The following is a 25,834-nucleotide window of genomic DNA, read 5'->3' as shown; positions in this document are numbered from 1 at the left end:
TAAACATTAACTTTAGTGTTACATTTATAGCTAGGGTGTAGAGAAAGATCAGCTTAATGCAAGATAGGTCCATTCAAAAGTCTGACAGCAGCAGGGAAAAGCTGTTCTTGAGTCAGTTGGTGTGTGACCTCAGACTTTTGTATCTTTTTCCTGACGGAAGAAGGTGGAAGAGAGAATGTCCGGGGTGCGTGGGGTCCTTAATTATGCTGGCTGCTTTGCCGAGGCAGCGGGAAGTGTAGACAGAGTCAATAGATGGGAGGCTGGTTTGCGTGATGGATTGGGCTACATTCACGACCTTTTGTAGTTCCTTGCGGTCTTGGGCAGAGCAGGAGCCATACCAAGCTGTGATACAACCAGAAAGAATGCTTTCTATGGCGCATCTGTAAAAGTTGGTGAGAGTCGCAGCTGACATGCCAAATTTCCTTAGTCTTCTGAGAAAGTAGAGGCGTTGGTGGGCTTTCTTAACTGTGGTGTATACTGGAGCATAAAGAATGGTCACGGACAAAAGAAATTGTTTCACCCAATAGCAGCTTCTTCCCTCACTCTCCAAATATGTGGATGACACTAAATTGAGTAGCAGAGTCGATAGGGAGGAGAACAGCAATAAATGACATGGGGACGTGGCAAACTCGCAGAGTATAACCAGCAAAAGCGTTTCGACACAGATAAGCATGAGCTGTTACACGTGGGGTGAGAAAGATAAGGAGGTTGCATATTACTCAGGAAGTAAGAATTGAAACAAAGGGCTTGGGGAGTACAAATCCACAACACATTCACAGTAGCAGCGCAGAGCAACAAGGTCCTAATAGAATAAAACAAACACCAGGGTTGAGCCTAGAGGGATGGAATTGAAAAACAGGGAAGCTATGCTAGGGTGGCACCGTGGCAGAGTGGTTAGCACTGCTGCCTCACAGCGCCAGGGACACGGGTTCGATTCCTGGCTTGGGTCACTGTCTGTGCAGAGTCTGCACGTTCTCCCCGTGTCTGCGTGGGTTTCCTCCGGGTGCTCCGGTTTCCTCCCACAGTTTGAAAGACATGCTGGTTAGGGTGCATTGGCCATGCTAAATTCTCCCTCAGTGTAACCCGAACAGGCACCAGGGTGTGGCTCCAAGGAGATGTTCACAGTAACTTCATTGCAGTGTTAATGTAAGCCTACTTGTGACATTAATAAATAAACTTGCTCTGCATGGTGCCAGTACAAAATACAGCAACTGGAACTGTACACAGTGCTCCAAGTGTGGCCCCTCAAGCCTGCTCTGACATTCAATAGGACAGTAAGAAGTCTCACAACACCAGGTTTATTTGGTAGCCTGTTGGACTTTAACCTGGTGTTGTGAGACTTCTTACTGTGCTTGCCCCGGTTCAACGCCGGCATCTCCACATCATTCAATAGGATGATAGATGCGCCGACTTTGACCTCAACTCCACATTCCTGCATAGGCCAGCCCACCCACTCTCGCCTCAATTGAGGCCTTTAAGGGGCCAACTGTTAACCACTCAACGGCCGTTTCCCACCCGGCCTCAGTTATTAGGTTGGTGGGAGGAGCTCCGGGGCGGGATAAGTCTAAAAATAAACAGAGTTCAGGCCCTGGGAGGGAAGGGGATGTGGGTCGTCTCCATCAGCAGCCTGCTTTAAACATCGGGTACCCCCGGCTCCCCCTGGCCTCTCCACCAGCTTTCCCACACCCCTCTGTCCAACCCTCCAGGACTCAACTCCACATCCCACCCTGAGACTGTAAAATCTATCTGGTCCTGGGACTCTGAGGAACTGCCTGTAGTCCCAGTGCTGTCCACTGCTCCTCATGGCATTGTCGGGACTACTGAGCCCCAGCCAATCAGCTCTTGGAGGTGGGATAGTCTCCCGGATGAGGGACAGAAGGGCCATCTCCATTGAATTAAAAGTGGTTAGGCAGTTAAATGGCTGTGGGTTAAGTAGTAACAGCAGGGATGCATTCTCCGTCAACCCTTTGGATGGAGGGATGGGGTATCCCGAGAAACCCTGGCCACAGACACATTGAAGAAGATGCAGCAAGCGATTTACAAACAGGATGCCCAGTCTGGGAGGTTACATCTGTCAGGAAAGGATGAGGAGCCTGGATCTCTTGCCTCTTGAGAAGAGAAGGCTGAGAGGTGATCTGATAGAGATCTTTAAAATTACGAGAGGTTTTGATCGGGGTGGCACGGTGGTACAGTGGTTAGCACTGTTGCCTCACAGCACCAGGGACCCGGGTTCGATTCCCGGCTTGGGTCTCTGTCTGTGTGGAGTTTGCACATTCTCCCCATGTCTGCGTGGGTTTCCTCGGGGTGCTCCGATTTCCTTCCACAGTCCAAAGATGTGCTGGTTAGGTTGATTGGCCAGGCTAAATTGACCCTAGTTTTTGGAGGGATGCATATGTGGGGTGGGATTGTTGTCGGTGCAGATTCGATGGGCCGAATGGCCTCCTTCTGTACTGTAGGGATTCTGTGATAGAGTGGATATAGGGAGAAGGAGCATGCCGAGAGATCACCTTGGGAAATCCAATAGGGAATTCAGAAACACTGCTTGGTGAGAATGCGGAATACACAAACACAAAGCACTGGACTTAACGCTCACCCATCGGTGGGTCTGAAGGCGATGGACTCCTTGAATCAGAGGGTGCCCAGCCCACCTCCTACACATCCATCCCTGTTATACCAGCAGCAAGAGTGGCATCGGGCAGCACCTCCTGCCAGTGGGTCAAGTGAAACCCTTAATCAGGCAGTAAATGTCCCCTTACACGCCTCATCCTACTGTCACCAACACTTAACCAGCAACAGAAGAGGCCCTGACCAAACGGCCAACTTTCCCCATGCGGGCTGCTGGTGGTAAAGGGTGGTCTCTCTCTGATTAACAGGCCCCCTGGGCTCATCAGAGGACCCCCAAAGTTTTACTGCCCCACCTCCAGATCACCCATGCCCATCCACCCACCCGCCCTCAGACCCCCACAATAAGCTTTCAAACCCCAACACCCACCCCCCACTCGGCCCACACCCCTCGCTGAAGCCTGCCAGCTTAGTACACGCTGAGACCTCCCAACAAAATTAAGTTAAAGTTTATTTATTAGTGTCACAAGTTGGCTTACATTAACACTGCAATGAAGTTACTGTGAAAATGATCACACCCAAAATGCTGGGGAGATGCCGGCTTCTGAATAGCTGATAGTTGTCTATTTCTGTTATTCATTCGTGGGACCTGGGCGTCGCTGGCTGGGACAGCACTTATTGCCCTTGAACTGAGGGCATTTTAAGAGTCAACCACATTGCTGTGGCTCTGGAATCGCATGTAGGCCAGACCAGGTAAGGACGGCAGATTTCCTTCCCTATAGGACATTAGTGAACCAGATGGGTTTTTCTGACAATCAACAATGGTTTCAAAGAACAAAGAACAAAGAAAATTACAGCACAGGAACAGGCCCTTTGGCCCTCCAAGCCTGTACCAACCATGCTGCCCAACTGAACTAAAACCCCATACCCTTCCGGGGACCATATCCCTCTATTCCCATCCTATTCATGTATTTGTCAGGATGCCCCTTAAAAGTCACTATCATATCCGCTTCCACTACCTCCCCCGTCAGTGAGTTCCAGGTACCCACTACCCTCTGTTTCACGGTCATTACTCTCAATTCCCGATTGAAATTTCACCATCTATCGGGATGGCATTGAACCTGCACCTGGGCCTGGACAAACTCACCATCAACAGCTCCAGACAGGCAAACGACTGAGGTGGGTGATCAGGCCTAACTGTCTGCCCCTCTACCATGGCTATATTTGCAGGCGGGTGGCCCTGGAGAAGCAGCATGTGGTGCCCACCGGCATCCTTGAGGCCTATGGTGCCCAGTGGGCACTGCAGGAACTGGGGTTTCTTATTGATCCTTTCAATCACTTTTTGGTTTGATGTTTCAAGTTTATTTTGTGATTTAAAAACATAAGAACTAGGAGCAGGAGTAGGCCATCTGGCCCCTCGAGCCTGCTCCGCCATTCAATAAGATCATGGCTGATCTTTTCGTGGACTCAGCTCCACTTACCCACCCGCTCACCATAACCCTTAATTCCTTTACTGTTCAAAAATGTATCTATTTTTGCCTCAAGGACATTCTTAAGGGGGAGGGGGAGCAGCCAGAGGTCATTGTACATATTGGCACCAACAACATAGGTAGGAAAAGGGGATGAGGTCCTGAAATGTGAATATCGAGAGTTAGGCAGAAGGCTAAGGTGCAGAACCTCAAAGATAGTAATTTCAGGACTACTACCGCTGCCACGTGTTAGTGAGAGTATGAATAGGAGGATTAGGCAGATGAATGCCCGGCTTGAGAGCTGGTGCAGGGGGCAGGGATTTAGATTTTTGGATCATTGGGATCTTTTCTGGGGAAGGGCTGGCCTGTTCAAGAGGGATGGGTTACATCTGAACTGGAGGGGGACTAACATCCTGGCGGGAAGATTTGCTAGAGCCACTCGGGAGGGTTTAAACTAGTTTGGCAGTGGGGTGGGATCCAAAGCAGTTGGGAGACAGAAGAGAAGTGTGAGGACAGCACAGAAGTTAAAGACAGCACATTAAGTAGTAAAGGCAGTGTCAGTAATCCTAGTACCAGACAGATCAGGCAAAAGCAAGACAGAGAGCAAGGGAAGTCCAGATTAAACTGCATTTATTTCAATGCAAGAGGCCTGACGGGCAAGGCAGATGAACTCAGGGCATGGATGAATACATGGGTCTGGGATATTATAGCAATTACTGAAACATGGCTAAGGGAGGGACAGGACTGGCAGCTCAATGTTCCAGGGTACAGATGCTATAGGAAAGATAGAACAGGATGTAAGAGAGGAGGGGGAGTTGCACTTTTGATTAGGGAAAGCATCACAGCCATACTGAGAGGGGATATATCCGAGGGTTCGGCCACTGAGTCCAGACGGGTAGAACTGAGAAATGAGAAGGGGGAAATCACTTTGATAGGGCTGTACTATAGGCCCCCAAATCGTCGGTGGGAAATTGAGGAGCAAGTATGAAAGGAGATTACAGATAGCTCCAAGGAAAATAGGGTGGTAATAGTCAGAGATTTTAACTTTCCCAACATTGACTGGGACAGCCATAGTATTAGGGGTTTGGATGGAGAGAAATTTGTTGAGTGTATTCAGGAGGAATTTCTCATTCAGTATGTGGATGGCCTGACTAGAGAGGGGGCAAAACTTGACTTCCTCTTGGGAAATAAGGAAGGGCAGGTGACAGAAGTGTTAGTGAGGGATCACTTTGGGACCAGTGACCATAATTCTATTAGTTTTAAGATAGCTATGGAGAATGATAGGTCTGTCCTAAAAGTTAAAATTCTAAATTGGGGCAAGGCCAATTTTGATGGTATCAGGCAGGAACTTTCAAAAGGTTATTGGGGGAGTCTGTGGGAAGGCAAAGAGACGTCTGGTAAGTGGCAGGCTTTCAAAAGTGTGTTAACCAGGGTTCAGGGTAAACACATTCCTCTTAAATTGAAGGGCAAGGCTGGCAGAAGTCGGGAACCCTGGATGACTCGGGATATTGAGGCCCTGGTCAAGAAGAAGAAAGAGGCACATGACATGCATAGGCAGCTGGGATCAAGTGAATCCCTTGAAGAGTATAGGGGGTGTAGGAGTAGAGTTAAGAGAGAAATCAGGAGGGCAAAAAGTGGACACGAGATTGTTTTGGCAGATAAGGCAAAGGAGAATCCAAAGAGCTTCTACAAATACATAAAGGGCAAAAGAGTAACAAGGGAGAGAGTAGGGTCTCTTAAGGATCAACAAGGTCATCTATGTGCGGATCCACAAGAGGTGGGTGAGATCCGAAATGAATATTTCTCATCAGTATTTACTGTTGAGAAAAGCATGGATGTTAGAGAACTTGAGGAAATAAATAGTGATGTCTTGAGGAATGTACATATTACAGAGAAGGAGGTGCTGGAAGTCTTAAAGCGCATCAAGGTAGATAAATCCCCGGGACCTGATGAAGTGTATCCCAGGACATTGTGAAGGGCTAAGGAGGAAATTGTGGGTCCCCTAGCCGAGATATTTGAATCATCGATAGTTACGGGTGAGGTGCCTGAAGATTGGAGAGTGGCAAATGTTGGGCCTTTGTTTAAAAAGGGCTGCAGGGAAAAGCCTGGGAACTACAGGCCAGTTAGCCTCACATCTGTGGTGGGTAAATTGTTGGAAGGTATTTTGAGAGACAGGATCTACAGGCATTTAGAGACGCAAGGACAGATTAGGGACAGTCAGCATGGCTTTGTGAGTGGAAAATCATGTCTCACAAATTTGATTGAGTTTTTTGAAGGGGTAACCAAGAAGGTAGATGAGGGCAGTGCAGTTGATGTTGTCTACATGGACTTTAGCAAGGCCTTTGATAAGGTACCGTATGGTAGGTTGTTGCATAAGATTAAATCTCACAGGATCCAGGGTGAGGTATCTAAATGGATACAAAATTGGCTTCTTGACAGAAGCCAGAGGGTGGTTGTACAGGGTTGTTTTTCAAACTGGAGGCCTGTGACCAGCGGTGTGCCTCAGGGATCAGTGCTGGGTCCACTGTTATTTATCATTTATATAATGATTTGGATGAGAATATAGGAGGCATGGTTAGTAAGTTTGCAGATGACACCAAGATTGGTGGCATAGTGGACAGTGAAGAAAGTTATCTCCAATTGCAACAGGATCTTGATCAATTGGGCCAGTGGGCTGACGAATGGCAGATGGAGTTTAATTTCGACAAATGCGAGGTGATGCATTTTGGTAGATTGAACCCGGGCAGGACTTACTCAGTTAATGGTAGGGCGTTGGGGAGAGTTACAGAACAAAGAGATCTAGGGGTACATGTTCATAGCTCCTTGAAAGTGGAGTCACAGGTGGACAGAGTGGTGAAGAAGGCATTCGGCATGCTTGGTTTCATCGGTCAGAACATTGAATACAGGAGTTGGGATGTCTTGTTGAAGTTGTACAAGACATTGGTAAGGCCACATTTGGAATACTGTGTGCAATTCTGGTCACCCTATTATCGAAAGGATATTATTAAAGTAGAAAGAGTGCAGAAAAGATTTACTAGGATGCTACCAGGACTTGATGGATTGAATTATAAGGAGAGGCTGGATAGACTGGGACTTTTTTCTCTGGAGTGTAGGAGGCTGGGGGGTGATCTTATAGAGGTCTATAAAATAATGAGGGGCACAGATCAGCTAGATAGTCAATATCTTTTCCCAAAGGTAGGGGAGTCTAAAACTAGAGGGTCTTGGTTTAAGGTGAGAGGGGAGAGATACAAAAGTGTACAGAGGGGCAATTTATTTCACACACAGGGTGGTGAGTGTCTGGAACAAGCTGCCAGAGGTAGTAGTAGAGGCAGGTACAATTTTGTCTTTTAAAAAACATTTAGATAGTTACATGGGTACGATGGGTATAGAGGGATATGGGCCAAATGTGGGTAATTGGGATTAGCTTAGGGGTTTTCAAAAAACAGGGTGGCATGGACAGGTTGGGCCGAAGGGCCTGTCTATGCTGTAAACCTCTATGGGTCTATGACTCTAAAAACATTCAATGAGGTAGCCTCAACTGCTTCACTGGGCAGGGAATTCCACAGATTCACAACCCTTTGGGTGAAGAAGTTCCTCCTCAACTCAGTCCTAAATCTGCTCCCCCTTATTTTGAGGCTATGTCCCCTGGTTATGGTTTCACCCACCAATGGAAACAACCTCCCTGCTTCTATCTTATTTATTCCCTTCATAATTTATATGTTTCCATAAGATCCCCCCTCATTCTTCTAAATTCTAATGAGTATTGTCCCAGTCTACTCAGTCCCTCCTCATAGGCCAACCCTCTCAACTCTGGAATCAACGTAGTGAATCTCCTCTGCACCCCCTCCAGTGCCAGTATATCCTTTCTCAAGTAAGGAGATAGGATGCTGATGGAGTACTGTACACAGTACTCCATCAGCACCCTATCCAGCTGCAACATAAACTCTCTCTTTTTAAACACCATCCTTCTCACAATGAAGGACAAAATTCGATTTGTCTTCTTAATTACCTGCTGCACCTGCAAACTAACCTTTTGTGATTCATGCACAAGCTCGCCCAGGTCCCTCTGCACAGCAGCATGCTGCAATTTTTTACCATTTAAATAATAGTCAATTTTGCTGTTATTCCTACCAAAATGGATGACCTCACATTTACCAACATTGTACTCCATCTGCTAGACCCTCGCCCACTCACCCAGACTATCTATATCCCTTTGCAGACTTTCAGTGTCCTCTTAGCACTTTGCTCTGCCACTCACCTTAGTGTTATCTGTGAATTTTGACACACTACACTTAGTCCCCAACTCCAAATCATCTATGTAAATCATAAACAATTGCGGTCCCAACACTGATCCCTGAGGCACACCACTAGTCACTGATCGCCAACCAGAAAAACACTCATTTATCCCCACTCTTTGCTTTCTGTTAGTTAACCAATCCTCTATCCATGCTAATACATTGCCCTTAACACTGTGCACCTTTATCTTATGCAGTAGCCTTTGGTGCGGCACCTTGTCGAATCCCTTCTGGAAATCCAGATACACCACATCCACCAGTTCCCTGTTGTCCACCACACTTGTAATGTCCTCAAAGGATTCCAGTAAATCAGTTAAACATGACCTGTTTTTCATGAACCCATGCTGTGTCTTACCAATGGGACAACTTATATCCAGATGTCTTGCTATTTCTTCCTTGATGATAGATTCAAGCATTTTCCCGACTACAGAAGTTAAGCTAACCGGCCTATAGTTACCCGCCTTTTTTACCTCGTATTTTAAACAGTGGCATCACATTTGCTGTTTTCCAATCTGCGGGAACCACCCCAGAGTCCAGCGAATTTTGGTAAATTGCCACTAGTGCATTTGCTATTTCTCCCGCCATCTCTTTTAGTACCCTGGGATGCATTCCATCAGGACCAGGAGACTTGTCTACCTTTAGCCCCATTAACTTGCCCAACGCTACCTCTTTCATGATAATGGTAGTTTCTAGGTCCTCACCTGTTATAGACTCCTTCCACTCTGAAGACCGACACAAAATACCTGTTCAATGCCTCGGTCATTTCCCATTATTATCCTCTAATTTCTCATCCTCTAAAGGACCAATGTTTACCTTAGCCACTCTTTTTCATTTTATATATTTGTAGAAACATTTGCTATCTGTTTCTATATTCTGAGCTAGTTTACGCTCATCAGCTATCTTACTTTTCTTTCTAGCTTTTTTTGTGGCTTTCTGTTGACCTTTAAAGATTTCCCAATCCTCGAGGTTCCCACTAATCTTTGCCACTTTGTATGCATTTTCTTTCAATTTGATACCCTCCTTTATTTCCTTAGATATCCATGGCTGATTATCTCTTTTTCTACAGTCCTTCCTTATCACTGGTATATACTTTTGCTGAGCACTGTGAAAGATCGCTTTGAAAGTCCTCCACTGTTCCTCAATTGTCCCACCATAAAGCTTTTGCTCCCAGTCTACCTTAGCCAACTCCTCCCTCATCCCTTTATAGTCTCCTTTGTTTAAACACAAGTCACTGGTATTGGATTTACCTTCTCACCCTCCATCTGCTATTTTAAATTCAACCATACTGTGATCGCTCCTTCCGAGAGGATCCCTAACTGTAAGATTATTAATTATTCCTGATTTGTTTTTGTTGGGGGCAGTATCCCTTTAAAGTTTATTATTTATTTATTAGTCACAAGTAGGCTTATATTCACACTGCAATGAAGGTACTGCAAAAATCCCCTAGTCGCCACACTCCGGTGCCTGTTTGGGTACACTGAGGGGGAATTTAGCATGGCCAATGCACCTAACCAGCACATCTTTCAGACTGTGGGAGGAAACCGGAGCAGCCGGAAGAAACCCATGCAGACATGGGGAGAACATGCAGACTCCGCACAGACAGTGACCCAAGCCAGGAATTGGACCCGGGTCCCTGGCGCTGTGAGGCATCAGTGCTAACCACTGTGCCACCATGCTGTAAGAAGTTTAACACCAGGTTAAAATCCAACAGGTTTATTTGGTAGCAAAAGCCACACAAGCTTTCGGAGCCCCAAGCCCCTGGTGCCCCAGGGGCTGCCCTTTAATTTGCCCCTCAGTTTATCTGATTTAGTTTATTTGGTTTTTGGTTTCAAATAAAAGAATTGGAAACAGTGTCCCCTCGCTATCTGGATTGCCCGTCCAATGACAAGCCCACTACGCCACCACCTCCTTGAGGGGCAGAAATCCCACCTCTAGTTATTAATAGCTAAGGGGCAGCCTGCATTCTCCTTGGCAGCCTTTTTATTCATTCATGAGACATTGGTGTCGCTGGCTGGCCAGCATTTATTGTCCATCCCTAGTTACCCTTGGTGGGCAGTTGGGAACCAACCACATTGCTGTGGCTCTGGAGTCACATGTAGGCCAGACCAGGTAAGGATGGCAGATTTCCTTCCCTAAAGGACATCAGTGAACCAGATGGGCTTTTCTGACAATTGACAATGGTTTCATGGTCATCAGTAGATTCTTAATTCGAGATTTCTTTTTTTTTATTGAATTCAAATTCCACCATCTGCCGTGGTGGGATTTGAACTTGGGTCCCCAGAACCGGGTTCAACCCTGAGTTTCTGGATTAATAGTCTAGTGATAATACCATTAGGCCATCACCTCCCCCCATCCCCACCCCTGTGTGGTTAGCCGAGGGAGGGGTGGGGATCGATTCCAGCGATTTGCGCCAGGGATTGGACGCAGAATGGACGTGTGATAGAAGAGTTTAGACACAGCTGAGCTGTTAGATTTTTGGTAAGAAAGTTAAGGAGGTTGTATAGAACTCAGAAAACAAGACTCCAAAAGAAGATGAAGGGATTCGCAGAGTACAAATACACAACTCATCCCAAGCAGCAATACAGAGCAAAGCAAACATTGGGGCTTATTTCGAAAGGGACAGATTAAAGAGGTAGTATTGATAAATTTCTGAAGAAGCTCGATAAGCCTATGGGAGAGAAAGGAACAGAGGGTTATGCTGATACAGTTAGATGAGCAAGGATAGGAAATATAAAGCAGCAGACAGTAGTCAGGCCAAAAGGCCCATTTTATGCCATGTATGCCATGCACTTCTATGCAAAAATCTACCTTTGCTTGCTTAGATTTGGGCAATGTCCCATGGCCAATTTCAGAGACCATGCCAACCACACTGCTGGAGTCCCATGTAGATCAGAGTGGCTAAGGCTAATGTCCTAAAGGGTGGCTTGCAACAATAATCAATGATAGTTTCATGGTCACCATTACTGAGACTAGCTTTATAATTCCAGATTTATTAACTGAATTTAAATCCCACCAGCTGCCATAGTGGATTTGAACCTATGTCCTCCCAGCCTCTGGATGTTGTGTCACAGCTTTATAAAACTTTGGTTAGGCCACGCTTAGAGTATTGCGTTCAATTCTGGTCGTCACATTACAGGAAGGATGTGGAGGCTTTGGAGAGGGTACAGAAGAGGTTTACCAGGATGTTGCCTGGATTAGCGGGTATGAGATATAAGGAGAGGCTGGACAAACTAGGGTTGTTTTCTCTGGAGCAGTGGAGGCTGAGGGGAGACCTGATAGAAGTCTATAAAATTATGAGAGGCAGAGATAGGGTTGACAGTCAGAATCTTTATCCCAGAGTTGAAATGTCTAATACTAGGGGGCACACACTTAAGGTGGGAGGGGGGAAAGTTTAAAGGAGATGTGAGGGGCAGGTTTTTTACACAGAGAGTGGTGGGTGTCTGGAATGCGATGCCAGGGCTGATGTGAAGGCGGCAGATACAATAGGGGCGTTTAAGAGGCTTTTAGATAAGCACATGAATATGCAAGGAATTGAGGGATATGGACCAAGGGCAGGCAGAAGGGATTAGTTTAATTTGGCATCATATTCGGCACAACATCGGGGGCCGGAGGGCCTGTTCCTGTGCTGCACTGTTCTATGTTCTATGTGCTAAAGCAAAGAGTAGAGACAAGGCAAAAGAGAAAGATATTAATATGGGTAATAATGATGCGACAGGAAGGGACAGAGAGTACAAATCTCAGAGTAAATCAACACATAAGGCTAGATGCCACAAAAATAATAAACCTAAAAGCTTTGTATCGAAACGCACGTAAAATTCAAAACAAAACAGAACTGATAGTGCAAATAGAAATTACTAAGTACGATGCGATAGCTATTGGATGACAGAGATTGGGACCCGAATATTGAAGGGTTTGTGACATTTGGGAAGACACAGTAAGAAGTCTAACAACACCAGGTTAAAGTCCAACAGGTTTATTTGGTAGCAAAAGCCACCAAAAGTGGCTTTTGCTACCAAATAAACCTGTTGGACTTTAACCTGGTGTTGTTAGACTTCTTACTGTGTTTACCCCAGACCAACGTCGGCATCTCCACATTTGGGAAGGACCGGAAGTGAAGGAAAGGTGGAGGGGTGGCTCTGTTAACTAATGATAGTGTTAGCGCATTAGAGAGAGGGATGAGCGATGGTCAGGAAACCAGGATGTAGAAGCAGTTTGGGTTGAGGTGGGAAATTATAAAGGCACGGACTCACTTGTGGGAGTGGTGTACAGACCCCCTAATTGTAACAAGACAGTAGGACAGAGTATAAAAGAGGAGATAAAGGGAGCTTGTCAGAAAGGTATTGCAATAATCATGGGGGATTTTAATCTGCATATAGATTTGAAAAATCAGATGGACAAAAGTAGCGAAGGTGAAGAGTTCATTGAATGTTTCTGGGAACAGCACAGTGCAAAAGGAGGCCATTCGGCCCATCGAGCCTGCACCTACCACAATTCCACCCAATTCTTCCCGTAACCCCTCATAATTACCCTGCTAATCCCCCTGACACTAAGGGGCAATTTAGTATGGCCAATCAACCTAACTCACACATCTTTGGACTGTGGGGGGAAGCCGGAGCACCCAGAGGAAACCTACGCAGACACGGGGAGAATGTTCAAACTCCACACAGAGAGTGACCCAAGGCCAGAATTGGCCCTGTGAGGCAGCAGTGCTAAACATTGTGCCACCGTGCCGCCCCGCATGTTCTGGAGTCAACCAGAGAGCAGGCTACAGTGGACCTGGTGTTGTGCAATGAGATAGGATTAATTACTAACCTCATAGCGAAGGCACCCCTGGGTAACAGTGATCCTAATATGATTGAATTTTACATTCAGTTTGAGAGAGAGAAGAGAGTGTCCAAGACTAGTATTTTAAACTTAAAAAGGGTAATTATGAAGGCACGAAAGCAGATCTAGCTGAAGTGAACTGGCAAATATGCTGAATGGATAGATCAACAGATGTTCAGCGGCAGACGTTTAAAGGAATATTTCAGAATACACAAAATAGACACATTCCAATGAGAAATAAAATTCCAAGGGGTGAGCTGGTCACCCGTGGTTAACTAAAAATGTTAAAGACAGTATTAAACTTAAAGAAAAAGCATATATTTGTGCAAAGATTAGTGGCAGGTCAGAAGATTGGAAACAATATGAAGAACATCAAAGAATGAGAAAAAGACTGATAAAGAGGGAAATAATAGAGTACAAGAGAAAGATGTCTAGTAATATGTGGATGGATAGTGAGAATTCCTATACATCTTTCAGTGAGAAATGAGCTAACAGAGTATTGGTCCTATAGAAAATTCACCTGGAGAATTGACAATGGAAAGTAGGACTGTGGAGGATGAATTAAACAGGTATTTTGCATCACCATGGCACAGCGGTTAGCACTGCTGCCTCACAGTGAAAGGGACCCGGGTTCAATTCCGGCCTCGGGTCACTCTCTGTGTGGAGTTTGCACGTTCTCCCCGTGTCTATGTGGGTTTCCTCCGGGTGCTCTGGTTTTCTCCCACAGTCCAAAGATGTGCGGGTTAGGTGGATTGGCCATGATAAATTGTCCCTTAGTGTCAATGGGATTAGCTAGGGTAAATGCATGGGGTTATGGGTATAGGGCGTGGGTGGGATTGTGGTCAGTGCAAACCCGATGGGCCGAATGGCCTCCTTCTGCACTGTAGGGATTCTACGAATCTTCAGTATAGAGGACATAAGTAATATCCCAGAAATAGCTGTAAATGAGGAAATGCAAGGGAAGGAAGAACTCAGCAAAATTACAATCACCAGGGAAGTGGCACTGAGCAAACTGTTTGGCCGATGGGCTGGCAAATCCCCGGGTCCAGACGGACTTCACCTTAAGGTATCGAACAAAGTGGTATTGCGATATGATGTGGAGATACCGGCGTTGGACTGGGATAGGCACAGTAAGAAGTCTCACAACACCAGGTTAAAGTCCAACAGGTTTATTTGGTAGCACGAGCTTTCGGAGCGCTACCCCTTCATCAGATGGTTAACCTCTTTAACCTGTGCTTAACCCTCTCTCCACTCACATTGTCTGCACCTGTAAAGACTTGATTACCTGTTAAGACTCGCATTCCAACCATTGTTTATGAAACAAATCCGGCACTCACCTGATGAAGGGGCAACGCTCCTAAAGCTTGTGCTGCCAAATAGACCTGTTGGACTTTAACCTGGTGTTGTGAGACTTCTTGCTAATGAGATAATCGATGCATGGGTTTTAATTTTCCAAAATTCTCTAAAATCGGGGAAGGTTCCATTAGATTGGAAGATAGCAAAAAGAGAGAGACAGAAAGTGGAAAACTATAGGCCAGTTAACTTAACACCTGTCAAAGGGAAAATATTAGAAGCCACTATTGAAGACATTATTGCAGGACACGTGGAAAATTCAACATTTTATCAATGACTTGGATGGAGGGACTGAAGGTACAGTTGCTAAATTGACTGATGGCACAGAGGTAGGAAAATAAATTGTGAAGAGGACATAAGGAGGCTACCAAAGGACATGGAAAGGTTAAGTGAGTGGACAAAAATCTGGCAAATGGAGTATAATGTGGGAAAATGTGAAATTATCCAATTTAGCAGGGAGAATAAAAGCCACGTTTATTATCTAAATGGTGAGAGATTGCAGAGCTCTGAGCTGTGCAGGGACGTGGGGGGCGATTTTACCGTTGTAAAGTCAGGCGTAAACGATCAGAACGATTGGCTTAATTTCACGAGTGCCGGATTTCCGGCGTGGTCAGCCTCTCACCGGAAATGGGCGGGAGGCAGGTTAATATATGGAAATTTATGATAATGCTATTTTACATCTGCTTAGCGAGCCTGGCACTCAATCGTCCGGGCCCCAGCCCCTCCTTTGTGACCTCGCCAGGAAAGGTTCACACCGGCGACGAATAGACATGCTTCCCATTAACAAGGGGGTGAAAGGTTATCGGGGGGTCAGCAGGAATGTGGGGTTGAGGTTACCATCAGATCAGCCATGATCTTATTCAATGGAGGAGCAGGCTTGAGGGGCCGAGTGGCCTACTCCCTGCTCCTAATTCGTATGCCTGTATGCTTTGAACACCACTATCAATTCTCCTCTTCTCTGAAGAGCTTTCTCAGAATGGTGAGTTTCATTGAATCTTGTGTCTGGGGAAAGAAATAAAGAGAAGATAGCTTCGTGCTTGTTTCAAAATGAAAACAAAAAGTGGTAATTTTAAGATCTAGAAAGTAAAGGGTGGAAGGTTTTATCCTGAACAACTGATGGATGGCATGGTGGCACAGTGGTTCACACTGCTGCCTCACAGCGCCAGGGACCCGGGTTCGATTCCCAGCTTGGGTCGCTGTCCATGTGGAGTCTGCACATTCTCCCCGTGTCTGCGTGGGATTCCTCCGGGTGCTCCGGTTTCCTCCCACAGTCTGAAAGACGTGCTGGTTAGGTGCATTGGCCATGCTAAATTCTCCCTCAGTGTACCCGAACAGGCGCCGGAGTGTGGCGACTAGGGGATTTACACAGTAACTTCATTGCAGTGTTAATGTAAACCTACTTGTGACACTAATAAATAAACTTTAAAAAGTTTAAAAACTCATTGAGGGCTATTGGCATGATTTTCAGAGTCCACATTTTGAAACATCATTCCATTGAAATGCCAATTATTTAGAATTTCAGAGGCTGAAACAGTTTTTATATTCACTCAGAGTAGAAAGCCCACGGGTGAATCCTTATTCCCACTCACTAATGGTGTGGGATAGTAAACCTCTCGGGATCATTCCAGTTTAGACAGTTCTTGGGCCCGAAGTCTGAGATTCATTTCAATCTCCTGCATCCAATTCTGTTGCTTGTCAGTGATCAACATTTCAGCAGTCGGGTTTTTTTAATTCATTTGTGGAACATGGGCGTCGCTGGCTGGGCCAGCATTTATTGCCCATCCCTAGTTGCCCTTGAGAAGGTGGTGGTGAGCTGCCTTCTTGAATCACTGCAGTGGGTTGACCCACAATGCCATTAGGGAGGGAGTTCCAGGATTTGACCCAGCGACTGCAAAGGAACGGCGATATATTTCCAAGTCAGGATGGTGAGTGACTTGGAGGGAAACTTGCAGGTGGTGGTGTTCCCATGTATCTGCTGCTCTTGTCCTTCTAGATGGAAGTGGTCGTGGGTTTGGAAGGTGCTGTCTAAGGATGTTTGGTGAATTGCTGCAGTGCATCTTGTAGATAGTACACACTGCTGCTACTGAGCGTCGGTGGTGGAGGGAGTGGATGTTTGTAGATGTGGTGCCAATCAAGCGGGCTTGATGTGAAACTGCTGCTTGGTTTATCGAGCACTGTTTGTGGTTAGAATGAATTCCCGAATTAACCAAGCAGGCTGCTTTGTCCTGGATGGTGTCAAGCTTCTTGAGTGTTGTTGGAGCTGCACTCATCCAGGCAAGTGGGGAGTATTCCATCACACTCCTGACCTGTACCTTGTAGATTGGTTTAATTGATGTGAAACTGCTGCTTGGTTTATCGTGCACTGTTTGTGGTTAGAATGAATTCCCGAATTAACCATTACTGAGATGCAAAGATTGGCATGCTGTGGAAGTCAGGTTACAACAATTGTGAAAATTAAAGTTCCATCATTGTAAAAAAAAAACTCTCTCAAGTAATGGAAAATTATTATCAGCCAAACATGGCCTTCAGACAGGCCTTCAGTCAGGCCAACACTGACGTATGCAAGATAAGCGAGTATATCCAAAACCTTGTTCCCGCATTCCAGATCAGGACAGCAGGATGAAAACAAAGAACAAGTTACCATGGCGATTACCAAATAGCGAGATATGGAGACATATTATGCTAATGAAGGATTGGTTTTCTATTGGATAAGAAAGGGCAAAAGGGCTATGCTGCGATTGGTGGATATGTATGTCAATGAAAGATGTGAAAAATCTCTTGTTCCTGATTTGCTGGAATTGACTATAACTGCTGAGCTGTTTCTCTGTAACCTCAGAACCCGCTCCGGTCAATCCGATTTGACCATTGAGGGTTTGCCTTCTGCACAAGTGATTAAAGATCTTACATTGGACGCATGGTGTCCAGCGCTGTTTGTGTTCAGAGTTGACTGAGTGTGCCTTTGGATTGCTGTTACCCAAGAGGAACAATGTCAACCATTCCCACATGCAAACTATGGAAGTATATATCTATATACTGGCAGTCCAAAGATGTGCGGGTTAGGTTGATTGGCCATGCTAAAATTGCCCCTTAGTGTCCTGAGATGCGTAGATTAGAGGGATTAGCGGGTAAAATATTTAGGGATATGGGGGTAGGGCCTGGGTGGGATTGTGGCCGGCGCAGACTCGATGGGCCGAATGGCCTCTTTCTGTACTGTAGGGTTTCTATGATTTCCATATCGAGAGCAGCACTTTTGTTTCCATTTTACTCTGAAGAACTAACAGAATTTATATTTGGATAAAACTATCCACCCTTCCACTGTCTAGATATTAATGTGAGCGTGCTTTCATTTTGAATCAAGCACTCGGGCTACCCTCTCTTGATTCTTTATCACACTGAGCGAATGGTTTACGACACTGTTCCCTCACAGTCCTTCTTTAAAATAAAACTGCCAGCATCTGACGTTGCCATCTGAATCCATTTCTTTCACAAAAAACAGAAAGTGCTGGAAAGACTCAGCAGGTCTGGCAGCATGTGTGGAGGGAGAAACTGAGTTAATGTTTCGAGTCTGGATGACCCTTCTTCAGAATTATTTCAGATCTCCAGCATCCTCCGTATTTGGCTTTTATGATTAAAAATCCACTTCTTGGTGAACATGAGCCCAGGTAAAAACATCAAAACTAGAAGCAGGGGTAGGCCATTCGGCCCTTCAAGCCTGTTCTGCCATTTGTTTTGATCACAGTTGACCATCAAATTCAATATCCTGCTCCCCCCCTGGACCCCTTTAGCCCCAAGAGCTATACCCAATTTCTTCTTGAAATCAGACGATGTTTTGGCCTCAACTACTTTCTGTGGGAGTGAATTCCAGGCATTCACCACCCTCTGGGTGAAGAAATGTCTCCTCACCTCAGTCCTAAAAGCTTTGCCCCTTATCCTCAAACTATGACCCCTAGTTCTGGACTCCCCCACCATTGGGAACATTCTTTCTGAATCTACCCTGTCTAACCCTGTTAGAATTTTATAAGTTTCTATGGGATCCCCTTTCACTCTTCTAAACTCCAGTGAATACAATCCCAACCGATTTAGTCTCTCCTCATATGAGAGACTTACCATCCCAGGAATCAGCCTGATCATAAAAACTGCATTAAAAAGACCGTAATCTCACAATAATTGGCACCTTTTCCTTAAAGTGGTGACAGCTGGAAGTGGTGAAATGTCACTATTACGGGTGTAGTGAAGGATGCTTTCTCAGCAGCACACTGTTGGACAGAGAGAAGTGCATCACTCTGCAGCTAAATCATCAGATTTAGAGCAGTGTGATTAACTGTAAAACATTCAGAAGAGGGAGTAGAATGGCACCCTCAATTCCTAATATTAATAAACATATTATTAAGTAATTTTTAAAAATCATTAAGGTTGTATTCTCCCTCGAGCAGGTTGTTAAGACGAGGGTGATTAATGCAGCCCGCTCCCCCATTTAATTAGGTCACAATTTTATTTAGTTTATTATTTATTTATTCGTCACAAGTAGGCTTACATTCACACTGCAGTGAAGTTACTGTGAAAATCCCCTAGTCACCACACTCCGGCGCCTGTTCGGGTACACTGAGGGTGAATTTAGCACGGCCAATCCACTTTACCAGCACATCTTTCTGTGGGAAGAAACCAGAGCACCCGGAGGAAACCCACGCAGACACGGGGAGAACGTGCAGACTCTGCACAGACAGTGAGATGGAAATTGGATAATTGGTGCTGTGAAGCAGCAGCACTAAGCACTGTGCCACCATGTCATGCACCTCAACTCCATTCCCCTGACTCAACTCTCTATCCCACAACACCCTGATCTAACAATCACCAATTGATCTCACTCTCAAAATTGATTGACGCTTTGGGTGGGGAGTGGGGGGGCGGTTGCGTGCTGACGCCTGCGATCGTGGTTTGCCCAGACTAGGGTAGAGTAAAGGATCAGGATAGCCAATGAGGTTAAACCGAGGCTTTACCTAATGTATTTTTTCAAAGCCATTTCTGCCCGGGAGCCTGTCCGCTTGGATCTTGTGTAATTGAGCCCAGGATAGGATCCAATGGCTTGTTAGTTGGGTCTTGTTTGTCCCTCATGTGGGGACCATGATTGGACCTAATTTCAGTTGACTTTTATGATTAGAAATAAAGTGCTCAAAGGTACCAATAAAAAAAAGTCCTTTTAACATTTTTCTTTAATCACCTCAATCGCTCCTCAATTTACTTCTGAACCTGCCGGTATCCTCACAGTTATTAGGACTCTGTAATGTACAGGGTGACATTGGAGACCCACAATTAAAGCTGTTGCTCAGAACCGGTTGTAGCAATTCACCCAACATTTGGCCAATGTGCCTTTACAAAGAAGGTCCAGAGAGAGATGATGTATTTTGTTGAGGTTCATCCTGAGCGACTCCGTGACGCAGGACTCACTGCGCTACAGGCTGTTCCCACGGAGGGAGACTCTGTGCCCTACAGGCTGTTCCCAGGGACGGGGACTCTGTGTTCTACAGACTGTTCCCAGGGATGGGGACTCTGTGCTCTACGGGCTGTTTCCAGGGACACACTGAGACAAACATCAACATGATCAGAGGATTAGATAGGGTGGATAGTGAGAGCCTTTTTCCTCAGATGGCGATGGCTAGCACGAGGGTACATAGCTTTAAATTGAGGGGTGATAGATATAGGACAGATGTCAGAGGTAGGTTCTTTACTCAGAGTAGTAAGGGCATGGAATGCCCTGCCTGCAACAGTAGTGGACTCGCCAACATTAAGGGCATTTAAATGGTCATTGGATAAACATATGGATGATATTGGAATAGTGTAGGTTAGATGGGCTTTAGATTGGTTTCACTGGTTGGCGCAACATCGAGGGCCAAAGGGCCTGTACTGCACTGTAATAAGAACATAAGAACATAAGAAATAGGAGCAGGAGTAGGCCATCTAGCCCCTCGAGCCTGCCCCGCCATTCAATAAGATCATGGCTGATCTGACGTGGATCAGTACCACTTACCCGCCTGATCCCCATAACCCTTAATTCCCTTACCGATCAGGAATCCATCCATCCGCGCTTTAAACATATTCAGCGAGGTAGCCTCCACCACCTCAGTGGGCAGAGAATTCCAGAGATTCACCACCCTCTGGGAGAAGAAGTTCCTCCTCAACTCTGTCTTAAACCGACCCCCCTTTATTTTGAGGCTGTGTCCTCTAGTTTTAACTTCCTTACTAAGTGGAAAGAATCTCTCCGCCTCCACCCTATCCAGCCCCCGCATTATCTTATAAGTCTCCATAAGATCCCCCCTCATCCTTCTAAACTCCAACGAGTACAAACCCAATCTCCTCAGCCTCTCCTCATAATCCAAACCCCTCATCTCCGGTATCAACCTGGTGAACCTTCTCTGCACTCCCTCCAATGCCAATATATCCTTCCTCATATAAGGGGACCAATACTGCACACAGTATTCCAGCTGCGGCCTCACCAATGCCCTGTACAGGTGCATCAAGACATCCCTGCTTTTATATTCTATCCCCTTCGCAATATAGGCCAACATCCCATTTGCCTTCTTGATCACCTGTTGTACCTGCAGACTGGGCTTTTGCGTCTCATGCACAAGGACCCCCAGGTCCCTTTGCACGGTAGCATGTTTTAATTTGTTTCCATTGAGATAGTAATCCCATTTGTTATTATTTCCTCCAAAGTGTATAACCTCGCATTTATCAACGTTATACTCCATTTGCCATATCCTCGCCCACTCACTCAGCCTGTCCAAATCTCTCTGCAGATCTTCTCCGTCCTCCACACGATTCACTTTTCCACTTATCTTTGTGTCGTCTGCAAACTTCGTTACCCTACACTCCGTCCCCTCCTCCAGATCATCTATATAAATGGTAAATAGTTGCGGCCCGAGTACCGATCCCTGCGGCACGCCACTAGTTACCTTCCTCCAACCGGAAAAACACCCATTTATTCCGACTCTTTGCTTCCTGTCGGATAGCCAGTCCCCAATCCACTTTAACACACTACCCCCAACTCCGTGTGCCCTAATCTTCTTCAGTAGCCTTTTATGGGGCACCTTATCAAACGCCTTTTGGAAATCCAAAAACACCGCATCCACCGGTTCTCCTCCATCAACCGCCCTAGTCACATCTTCATAAAAATCCAACATGTTCGTCAAGCACGACTTTCCCCTCATGAATCCATGCTGCGTCTGATTGATCGAACCATTTCTATCCAGATGCCCTGCTATCTCCTCCTTAATAATGGATTCCAGCATTTTCCCTACTACAGACGTTAAGCTGACCGGCCTATAGTTACCCGCCTTTTGTCTCCTTCCTTTTTTAAACAGCGGCGTAACATTAGCCGTTTTCCAATCAACCGGATGTTCTATGTTCTATGTTCTATGCTGCTGGAGGGTCATCAACTCAGTGAAAGATGCTCTCTGGTCCTCCTGAAACTGAAGCACCCAGAAGAAACCCACGCAGACATGGGGAGAATGAGCAGACTCCGCACAGACAGTGACTCAAGCCAGGAATTGAACCCGGGTCCCTGGCACTGTAAGGCAGCAGCACTAACCACTGTGCCACTGTGGTGCACTTACACATACATGCTCAAAGCCACATATATTCCCAGACAGCACCCTGTCCTTCGCAGACAGATGCACTTCCTTGCATTGTGCCGATTAAGAAAAGCCAGGGGGTCCGCTACTCCCTGGTTCATTCCCCATGGCAATGCCTTGACCAATCAGACTTGACCTGCCTGGTGTGAATTTAAACTAAAGCTTAGCTGTTAACTATGCCCTGATGCAATCTCCATGACAACGTCTACCAATCACAGACCACTTGCCAACCAATCAGCACTCTCTTCTCATGCAGTACGGTGGCACAATGGTTAGCACTGCTGCCTCACAGCTCCAGGGACCTCGGTTTGATTCCCGGCATGGGCCACTGTCTGTGTGGAGTTTGCACGTTCTCCCCGTGTCTGCATGGGTTTCCACCGGGTGCTCCGGTTTCCTCCCACAGTCCTAAGATGTGCATGTTAGGTTGATTGGCCATGCTAAATTGCCCCTTAGTGTCCCGGGATGCATAGGTTAGAGGGATTAGCGGGGTCAATATGTGGGGTTACGGGGATAGGGAATGGGTGGGATTGTTGTCGGTGCAGACTCAATGGGCCAAATGGCCTCCTTCTGCACTGTAGGGATTCTATGATTAAATTGTTGGTTCCCTTTACAATTGGTGTTCTTGCGTACCTGATGAGTGCAAGGTGAAAATCTTCAACAGCATGTGTCTTTTTCAGCAATACTCAATTTCCAGCCTCTTTGGTATCTGTGCTACCTGATCTATGGTCTGGGATTGTCCAGCCTCGCCCATGGCCGGGATTCTCCAGTCCTGCTGCAGTGAACAGAGATTTGGCTGAGCGCCAAATTTTCCGGTCTCGCTGGCAGCAGCAAAGGGAGCAAAAGGTCGGAGAATTCCAGCCAATATGAAGAACCTCAAAAAAAGTCAACACAAATACAGAATGTAATGCTAATATGTGACCAAATCACCTAATAGAGGCGATAGAACAAAATAAGCAGCCTGTGCACCAAAGGGTAGCCCCTCAACCCAAATCAAAAAGAAACTCACAAGGAAATTGCAAGAAGACCACTCGAAAAATGAATTATTTTGACCCCTGTGGGACAGGTGACCAAGCACTCATTCAAAGGACTTAAAAGGAGGAGGTTAGTGGGCTGGGAGATTTAGTGAGGCAGTCCCAAAGCTTAGGGCCCAAGCGACTCAAGTCCCCCGGGTGCTCCGGTTTCCTCCCACACTCCAAAGATATGCAGGATAGGTGCATTGGCCATGCTAAATTGCCCTTTAGTGTCCCAGGATGTGAAGGCTGGAGGGATTATCATTATCATTGTTTTTTATTATTATTAGAATTGTAGATCACAGAATCCTGCAGTGCAGAAGGAGGCTATTTGGCCCATCGAGTCTGCGCCAACCACAATCCCACCCAGACGCTTTCCCCATAACCCCATGCATTTACCCTAGCTTGTACCCCTGACACTAAGGGGCAATTTTAGCATGGCCAATCCACGTAACCTGCACATCTTTGGATTGTGGGAGGAAACCGGAGCCACCCGGAGGAAACCCACGCAGGCACGGGGAGAACGTGCAAACTCCACACAGACACTGACCCAAGCCGGGAATCGAACTCGGGTCCCTGGCTCTGTGAGGTAGCAGTGCTAACCATTGTGTCACCGTGCTGTCCTTCATTATTTTTAATAATTAATCAAAATCAAAGTAAATAAGTGGTTTAAAGTTTAAGTTTAACGTCTGTTTATTCGTGTTACAAGTTACATTAACACTGCAGTGAAGTTACTGTGAAAATCCCCAAGTGTGGGTTGTGGGGAGAGGGCGTGGGTAGAATCCTCTGTTGGGGGGGAAATCGATGCAGACTTGATGGGCTGAATGGCCCCCTATTCTCTTATATTTATTTTATTTATTAGTCACAAATAGGCTTGCATTAACACTGCAAAGAAGTTACTGTGAAAATCCCCTAGTCGCCACACTCCGGCACCTGTTCGAGTACACTGAGGGAGAATTTAGCATGGCCAATGCATTTAACCAGTACGTCTTTCGGACTGTGGGAGGAAACCGGAGCACCCGGAGGAAACCCACGCAGACATGGGGAGAATGTGCAGACTCCACACAAACAGTGACCCAAGCCGGGAATCGAAGCCGGGTCCCTGGCGCTGTGAGGCAGTAGTGCTAACCACTGTGCCACCGTGCCGCCCCTTCTGCACTGGGGAGATTCTATTATTCTTTCCAGCGTCCTGATCAATAATTATTCACACAACAAGCAACACCAATATCTGACCATGGCCACACTGCTGCTTATGGCATCTTGCTATGCGCATTTCCTACATTGCACACAGTCGGGTAGAGGTGGGGGGGGGGAGAGATGTGAAAGGCGCTATGGAAATGCAACTTCCTTCTCTCTCTTTCTCACTAACATTCCTTAAATCACCCCCAGTCCATTGCAACTAATCCTTCGTTGGTAAAATTGCCAGGGGAGATGCCAGTCTGTGTGTGTGTATACTCTGCTGTTCCCAGGCGATGTTTGCGATCTCTTTCTCCTTGCTGATCCTGTGTTGATGGGGTGTTTTTTTCTCTCTGTCGGGGTTTGGGGAGAGAGTTGCAGCATTCCATAATCAGTAAAGATAAATCTGCAGCTTTTAAACAGAGAGAGAGAGGTGGGGAAATCCTGCCTTCTCTCTCTCTCTCTCGCAATAAGGCAGACCCATCCTGTTGCTAAATTCATTTTATCCCGACGTGGCAAACATTGTAGGTTTATAATCTCAGAGTCCTCGCAGCTTGGGCTCCATGGAAAATGTTAATATCCAGGCAGAGAGGCAAGTCATTCTTAGGAAGGCAACATCAACCTGCATCAAAGTGGAAATGTATCCAACTCACACTGTTACTTATTCACCATATGTTAAAACAAAACCTCCCACAGACTCCTGGATAAAGACTGCATTATTACTGTTCCATATGAAATATTCCCCCAGTCAACACTCTGACCATTCACAATTTAAAATCTCACTTACTGTCTTCCTTTCAAAAAGTGTCAAATTGTTGTCCCCGTGTTAATCCAGCAGTCCACACAGAAATACTTGTACACACACAGGCGCGGAACTTTCTGCTCACAAATAAAGAACCTTTTACATAACCCAGTCTGCAGAGGATTCCGAGCTGTAGAAAGGGGAGGAGTACACAGAGAGAGAGAAACGGAGAGAGAGAGACACGGAGAGGGAGAGAGAGAGAGAGAGTTAGACGAGCCTCACCTCAAAGTGGCCCCAAACTCTGGGCAGGGACAGAGCGCAGAGTGAGGGGGCAATGCACTCAACACACTCTGAATATACAGAGAACTAATGACAGCTGGAGAGGGAGAGACAAGAGAGTGCGGTCAGGGGAGAGAGGGATGAGGGGAGGGGAGGAAGGGGAGATGGGGAGGGAGGGGGAAGGGGAGATGGGGAGGGGGAGGGGGAAGGGGAGATGGGGAGGGGGAGGGGGAAGGGGAGATGGGGAGGGGGAAGGGGAGATGGGGAGGGGGAAGGGGAGATGGGGAGGGGAAGGGGAGATGGGGAGGGGAAGGGGAGATGGGGAGGGGAGGGGGAAGGGGAGATGGGGAGGGGGAGGGGAAGGGGAGATGGGGAGGGGGAAGGGAAGATGGGGAGGGCAGATGGGGAGGGGAGGGGAGGGGAGGGGAGGGGGGCAGATGGGGAGGGGAGGGGAGGGGGGCAGATGGGGAGGGGAGGGGAGGGGGGCAGATGGGGA

At 46.5% G+C, this 25,834-nt stretch overlaps 1 protein-coding gene across 1 annotated transcript in view; it reads right to left on the bottom strand.

Annotated features, from left to right (window-relative positions):
- Positions 1 to 25,244, bottom strand: part of LOC144499903 (glycerophosphodiester phosphodiesterase domain-containing protein 5-like) — a 106,512-nt gene extending 81,268 nt beyond the window's left edge. Inside the window, exon 1 of the mRNA XM_078222571.1 lies at positions 25,105 to 25,244. The gene's annotated coding sequence lies outside the window, so the exon portion shown is untranslated. The remainder of the gene's footprint in view (positions 1 to 25,104) is intronic.
- Positions 25,245 to 25,834: the final 590 nt, after the last annotated feature.

This window comes from Mustelus asterias, chromosome 10 (genome assembly GCF_964213995.1).
Source record: "Mustelus asterias chromosome 10, sMusAst1.hap1.1, whole genome shotgun sequence".
NCBI classification, from domain to species: domain Eukaryota; kingdom Metazoa; phylum Chordata; class Chondrichthyes; order Carcharhiniformes; family Triakidae; genus Mustelus; species Mustelus asterias.
This window is presented reverse-complemented; position numbering and strand designations above follow the sequence as displayed.